Source organism: Phaethon aethereus, assembly GCF_964289735.1.
Source record: "Phaethon aethereus genome assembly, chromosome: 6".
Taxonomy (NCBI): Eukaryota; Metazoa; Chordata; class Aves; order Phaethontiformes; family Phaethontidae; genus Phaethon; species Phaethon aethereus.
In genome coordinates, this window is record NC_138580.1 from 7,078,541 (window position 1) to 7,086,377 (window position 7,837).

A 7,837-nucleotide genomic window follows, 5' to 3' on the forward strand; every position below is an offset into this window, starting at 1 on the left:
TTCTCTTGTCCCCTTGAATAATTATTCTGTCCTCTGTTGTGCCCCGAGTCCCTCCCAGCTGCACACAATATCGGTCTTGTCCCTCCTCAAATCACGAACGGAAACACGAAAGAGTAGTGGGCTCAGGCTCATACCCATCATTGCCTCCCTTTCTGGCAGTGAACTGCTGATAACTTTTCTAAGTGTGCAACCAGTTTTCCACCCACCCAATAGCCATCTCATCGAGGCCACGTCTTTCTCACTTGCTTACGAGGAAGCCACACAAGATGGTGCTAACTCTAAGGCCTCTGTGTTGGAATGTCTCCTTCTCCCATGTACGCCGGGACTGTTACACCTCTGGCAGAAGCATGGGCTGGGCACAATTTCTCCCTGACACCTCCACATTGCCTGGCCATCCCCTCTTCTCTTTCTGGTGCTCACTCCTCCCCAAAGGATGATTTTGAGGAACAGCCGTCACGCTGAACAGCTGTAGTTCCCCGGCTCTTCCTCCCCCTCCTGCCCCCTTTTCAATGACAACGTGAGCTGCTTGGCTTTGCCCACCTTCCCTTGCTGCTCATGCAAAGACAACGCCCAACTTGTGGCACGTTTTGGTTTTGCATCCCATAAACCACATCTCTACACACCCCAAAGGTTCCCACAGGCAGACACGTAGCGAAGGCTGGTGGTGATGCACCTCCTCCAGCGCATGCTGCTGCCAGAGCCGTTAAGTCAATTAGCAACACCTGTTAATTGCTGCCCTTGAGGCAGTTCCAAAGACCAGCAGCAACCTCCGGAGCAGGACCCGAAGTGTGATTTTCCACCCATCCCACCGCCGAGGCAGATCTGGCTTTCGGCACGCAGCCGGTGCCCCACCCTCTCCGGCAGCAAGGGTGCTCTCGAGGGAAACGCCAGCAAACCGGAGTACGTCAAACAGCAGCAGTGATGAAGAGGGGCTGGTAACAAGCAGGCAGGAGACCTTTAAAAACTTTGCCGGCTCCCAGATGCCCACGAGGGCTGACCAGAGCACCATGAGAAGGCGACGGCCCCCCGGCCACAGAGCTCGCCCCCCGGCCGCCCGCTCCGGGGAGCGTGCTGGGGCTAGCTAACGGAGGCAGTCTGGCCCGCGCGTCGGACAGACGGACCGACGGACCGCAGCCGAATCGACCCTGTGAGGTGGAGGACGACGGCTCGGGTTCGCAGGGCGGCATCTGACACCCCCGCTGCCCACCCGTCTCAGCCGCCACGCGTGCCGTCGGGCGGGCACACCCACACCCCCAGATCCTTTTCCCAGGCGACCGGCACTCAAATCCCTAGCAAAATCTGAATTAACCTGGGGAAACCAAGTACAGATTTTGCCAGAGAGAATACGGAAGCAAACACCTGGAGGCACATCGGGTGAGAATCACTCACCGCTAACCCACCCTGGAAATAAAGTGGTATATTCCTTGTTCACCCATTCCTCTGTTCTGCCCAACTCCGCGCTTTTTTCTTTAAGCGCATGAAGAGGCTTTGCCATTTGCCACTAACATATTTTACTACTTTCAATTTTGAAAACATATTTTGCAGCTAATAAAAGGAGATTTAGATAATCGACCTTCTTTCTGTGCTTCCCTCTACTTCCCGTGATTTAATTTACCCACGTCCCCGGCTCGGCAGTCTCTAATGAGCAGCTGAGATTCATTTCCATGTTAGGTGCAGTTCAAGGAATTTGTGTCATTTATTTCATTACGCTTTTGGCTGTTTGAATTTGCCCCATTTATTTCATTATGTGTTTTCCTGTTTGAATTGCGGCCAGTTAACTTTAGAAATGAGTAAAGAGAAGGAAGAAAAGGATTTTTTTCTGAATCAGGCTGACTGACAGAAAATTTTGCATAATAATGTTCACTTGGGCATGCCCCCTGCAGCGACGATCCGTATTTATACGTACCTCCCTAAAAAGATTGAGGAGTTTCAAAGACGGATTCTGTGTTTACGCTGCGGTTGCTTGATCCTCCCCCGGTTTGCACCAGCGCCAGCAGAATTAAACCTCCTTTAAACTCACCGTAAAACGCTTTAGACCTTCCCCGTGAAGGCAGAGAACAAAGCGAGCGTGCCCGTAAACTGTTTGCAGCAGGAGCCTGGTCTTATTAGCACAGGATTAGGTCTTGCCAACGCCGGCAAAACCGGGTCCCTCTCGGCCGAGCTTAACGCGACCTGCTAAGCTCGCGCGGTCTCGCGGGCAGCCGTACTCACGTGAGAGCGGCCCGTGCCTCCGCGGGACGCGCTGCCGGCCGGACGCCGCCCCGGGCTGGCGCCGTGGCGGCACGGAGGAGGTTTTGCTGCCCGAGAAAGGAGCGGGAGCGGTAACGCGGCGCGGAGGCAGCCGCCGGCGGGCGCGGCGGAGGCGGGCTGAACCCTGCCCGCCGCGTCCGGCCGGCAGCCGCCGCGTGCTCCGTACCCAGCGCGGCCACCAGCGCGCTGGGAGCTTCTAGACGCGGAGCTCCATCGAGGGGTTAGTTCGAGTCCGGAGACAAAAATAAAGCCCTGCCACTGGTGTGTAAGGAATGCGACTCTTGACAGATTGGAAATAGTTGTCTCGGGGTGTGGCACGTGGCAACACACAGTGTTACTTACAGTTTGCCTGTAGAAGCCTACTGTTACACATTACTTTGCTTTTTAGCTGGTTTTCTTGCCAGCAGCTGAGATTTTGCTTACTTTCCAGGGCTTAAGCAATGAGAAGCATTTTCCAGATTATGTGCACCCTTCACATCCCTGTTAGGACCGGTTTTATCCCAGGAAACATAAGCATGGAAAAAAGCACTGACCCATGTCTGCTATCACACTGTGGTTTGGTGTTCAGAGCCTTAATAAAACATTTGCCCTATGTGTGCCTGAAATTATTCATTGTTCCTTCATTTTCAGTGAAAAATAATTTTTTGAAGTTAAATGAACAAGTTTTCCTTCTGGACTTACATGGAGAAATGAACTGTGCATGGAGAAAATAACTGTACACATTGTGAAAGTCATATAAAATAATGCCAGTAATACTGATAATCATGCTTTCAAAGGCACATTTACAGGAAAAATGGCTGTAGTTTGACATTCAGCCGAAAGTCTACTGAAATAAAGATTTCATATCAACAGTTAAAATTGTTCAGCTAGAACAATGACTGTGTGGGAAGGCAACATGCGCTGCATTTTCTTCTCTCCATACACAGCACCATTTCCAAACCACTTGGAGGGAAGGAGGTACAAAGTCCTTCGCCAAGGATCGAACCGAGAGCTGTGGGGCCATGGTGTTTTTGTACCTTCTGCTGGTCTCAAGCCATGCAGGAGGGCCAAGCAGCCCCACAACTGTTTTGCCCTTTTCAAATTGGCAACCACGACTTTATTTGCAAGAGGCATTTTAAGGAAAATGAAACCCCAGCTCCAATGTCAGCCAGCCACAAACCGAGCCAGCTTCTCACGGCTTGAGGAGTCCCAGCGAACACTATTTCTGCAGCAACGGCTCCCACACAGGCTGTGGGTGCAAACCCTGCTGCAATGCCGTGCAAAGCCCTGTCCTGGCGCCGTACCGGCGATAAGCACTGCTGTTCAAACATAGCTGAACAGCAAGGTCAGTGGTGTTTTCCTAGTTTTCTTTGCACTTCGGGAAATCTGGATTAATTGGCATCACCAGAGCTGTGCAAGTTGGTCAAAAGAAAATAAACTCAGTGCATCTGGCGCATGCTTTCTCCCTCTGCAATCCACTAAAAATGGGGTTTCCAAGTGCCTGTTGCCATTTAATATGAAAGCCTATGTTTAGAGTGCCAAAATTAAAATTATATGCATCTGGTGCCTTTAAGTGCTTTATGAAAATAAAAGATGCTGCTGTTAATTTTCTTCTTTAATTTCCCCTGGAGACACATTCTGCGAGCTTTAAGCCAAATCCCAGCCATTTTGGTTCAACGTGGGCTCAGTGCTGCCCTGGCGCAGGGTAATTTGGGAGGGGGGATGCTGTACCATTGCCTAGACCTTACTTGCCTTTCCCCCAGCGCCTTCCCTTCCTCACGCTGTCTCTGTGATGTGCTGCAGAGGCACCTGGGCCCAGGGCAGGGCTGTGCTGAGCCGGAGGCTAAAGCCAGCAGAGAAGGGCAGGAGCCAGGACAGAGGTTGGCATCACTCCGCAAAATGAAATCCTGCAGAGAAGCTGGTCATACCAACCCTCAGGCAGACTTACGGTTTTCTTCATTATCGTGGTTTTACACTAACACCAATATTTAGAAAAGAAAAAAATCACCTGCCTGTGCCATTTTACCACGTGTCCTCCGTTGCATAGCACTGTCCCAGCGGGCAGGAGGCCAAGTTATTGAAAGGAGATCCCACAAACCTTGAAGGCATCAATATTCGGGAAGTAATAGCTATTGCACATTGAACATCTCTCTGTCATGACAGCTCAGGGGACAGTTCACAACTCTGTAGATACTTGGCCGAGTGATGTGGTATAATATTAAAAAACAAAGCTGTGAGTAAGAGGAGTCCTCCCAGAAACCTGGCAAGGACCCGAGTGGTTGTCACTGGCCCCTTAGGCGAGGCGAGAGCTGGGAACAGTCAACATCTGCAGATTGTTTCCTTCTCTGGAGTACGTCTGCGTGGGTTTTGGCCGAAAATTTGTACTCTGGGAAGGAGGAGAAAGGAGTTAACTGTTACGGTCTGGGTCCAAGTGAGTCATTATCATTTCTTCTCTCAGGGCTGCTGGGAGTGGTGCTGGGAGCCAGCCCTCGCTGAAGGAGGAAAGGTGCAGGGGAACGTGCCCACCATGTGCTCCCATGGCCACCGCCAGCCGTGCCCAGCAGCAGCGCAGGGTTTCCCACAGGTTGTGCTGATCCACAAGCTCCAACAGCCTCGTCAGGCCCATGGCAGAAGTGGGAATAGCTGCACAGAAGTATCCACTGAAGATTTAGAAGAGCTGTGATAACTGGTTAATCAAGTGGTGCCTTCAGAGATGAAAAGTGCTATCCAAGTTAAGAAAAAACCTGGGTACAGGCAAGGGCATTGGGACTGACTGCTGGTTGCATGCGTAAAGACCGGCGGTTTCAGAGGTAATGCTGATTTTATCTTGGAAGGGACAGGAGTGCCAGAATAGAGCACTGGTAGCGTACATGGCTGCAGTGACCCTCACCTGGGCGAAGATCCATCCTTTTGCAGCAGAGACTGAAGCCTGGAGTCACAGCTGAGCAAAGCTGAGCTTGGCAGCAAGCAGGGGGTGGATCCACGTGCAACGTCCTGCCTGCATTAAAAAAAACTGAGAGTCCAAAGTACGTGGGTCATATGTAGGAAACTGTATTTTCAAGAGGAAGAAGGAGTAGGAAAGGCTGGGCAGGAAAGACCTGATTTCTATCCTGTCACCAGACTCCAAAGAATCTGTAGATGGACCAAATACCCGAGCCCAGAGATCCAGGAGTTTATTGGGCTTACCTCTGGATCTGATTTAATCACCCCAGCCAGCCTGATAAAAGCAGAAGCTAGACGTTGCTTAATGTCTAAAGAATTATTTCTGCTGTCTTCTAATAAAGCACACTGATGTAAGCTGGGGTTGATAACAAGATCGCTGCGCTGGGGTAGCAAAATCTCATTTTACAGGACAAGTGAACTGTCAGTGCCAAAGAGCAGACAGGTTATTGCTCATGCTCCTCCAAGGTTGCTTTTATTAAAATGGAAATTTCGAAAGCTTTGCATGCACGTACACGTGGCCACAGGAGCAGACATCCCCTCGAGCGGGAGAGGGCCAGCCACAAGGCCACAGCCACCCCTTCCTCCTGCAGCTCATTAGGTACAGCCCATACAAGCCGGGGTGCCGGCGGGATCTGCAGCACAGCTGACTCTGCCCAGGGCGAAGGGGTCCATGTCTTCACAGCCCCCGTCCTCCCCATGGCTTTGGGGTGGGTTTGGCGATGCGCTCCCCCATGGCTGCACCCCGTGAATTTCCCAGCTGATTTGGGTGAGGATTTGCTCTCCCTCCTCAAATGCAGCGTAGGCATCATCACCTTAAAGCTGGACCCTGCACACTTCGGGCTGCCGCGGCTCTTCATGCAGCAGGGGCACAGCACCCCAGCCCCTCGAACCGCCGCGCCTGGTTCATCCCCGCAGGCACTCCCCACCCTGAAAACAGCAAAAATTAACACCTGGCTGCATTTTCATTTTTTGTCATCGTAATACACTGAGCGACTGCAACAGGCAGAACCTGAACCTGGCTACCAAGAACAATTTGTTCAACAAATGTGTTGCTTTATCTTCCCAAGTACTTCTGAGGAACGGATTACAATTTTTACAAATGTTTGCCTTTGTTAAAATAATTTTGCTTTTTCCCCCTCCCCAAAGTTAACTGAATCAAAGATTGTTTGTGAAATATCTCATTATGCACCACTCTCAAATTCTGGCTTGTAATTAGTGAAACAAATCAGTGCCGTATTCCCAGACTGAAAAAAAATAATTTTAGAATATTTCAATTAGTAATTTGAAACTGAAATTCTTAATTAAATTAATCTCAGAAAGAAATCAAGTTCCAAAAAATGTTGGTGAAGGATTTCATTATTGTGCCGGGGTTTGGAGGTGGTAAAGGATGGTGAACAACTTCACCGGCTGGTACTCCTTAACCAGAAAGAGCTGGTAGAAAGTGATGCTGCTAGAAATCACCCAGAGCGTACAGCTCTCATCCTGCAAAGCCACGAGGCAGCGATGGAGCAGACACGAGAGCCCCAACCTGTCACTGCCCCTGAATGATACGCAGCTCATTTTTTCCTTGGGACTTCAATCTCTGCCAAGAAACTAGTTTCTGTGCTGGAGAAGCGTGAAGGACTCTGCAAAGACCTGGCTCAGGTTATCAATGTCATGGGAAAGCAGAATTATGCCAGGGAAGAGGAGCTGGGTTTTCCTCTTTGCCGCTTTTGCTGCTGATTAGGTTTGCTACACAGGTGTGGATTTTAGCAAGCAACAATCATTCATTATAAAAGAGCAATTTTTAGGGCATTTTACCCATATATGGTAGTAATTATTTTCATTTTTCAAGATGCAGTGATACGAGGACAGAACTGACAGAAATACCCAAGCACCTATAAATGAAAAATACCACTTGGACACTTTTTTCAGAGACCGTCACATGGGGCCACCCCTGGTACCACGTTAACTCAGTGGAGCTTCAGACCCGCTTTATTAGGCTGCAACTTGATGATAAAGGCCCGAAGCGATACAGAAGTCATGCAGCTCTTAATACCTGCTCATGTTTTAAATCATTCTCCGTTGTAACAGCAATAGTCTGTTACTCATTCTGAAAGAAAGGCTCCCGGCTCGGATCACTGTCTTTCTGATACCTACACGATATCCACTTGCAATCGGCACCTTCCGCGTTATTAATTTCCCCTTACCTCCTCCTCTAGCTGTTCCCTAATGAGCTCGTGCGACGAAGAGGATCTGAACAAGCCGCATTTGAAAAGCAATCAGCTGAAATTAGAAGGGCTTTCTTCTAGCCCATCTTTGGGAAGCCATCACCCCCCCGAGCACACGCACTGACGTCTGCTGTCACGCCGGCTCTGACACGGTAATGCAGGGAGCGCAGCCGCGGCGTTGCTTTGACGGCACCGCTGCCGTCGCAGCATTATTTTGACAACCGAATATTCCACTTGCAGCTCCTCGGCATGGTTCACATGCCTCCTAAATCTCTCTGCTTGAAGTGTAATATTTTTGTGCCACTCATATCTCTTCCTGTGGGAACTTATGATAAGCTTGGGAAACGGCTTAGACACACTCACTCCCCTCTGATGGCAGTAGCCGCGTACGGCTCTCGTAGTCAAAATCTTCGCATTAAGATCACTGTAACACCATGTATTAGGAACACTTCAGA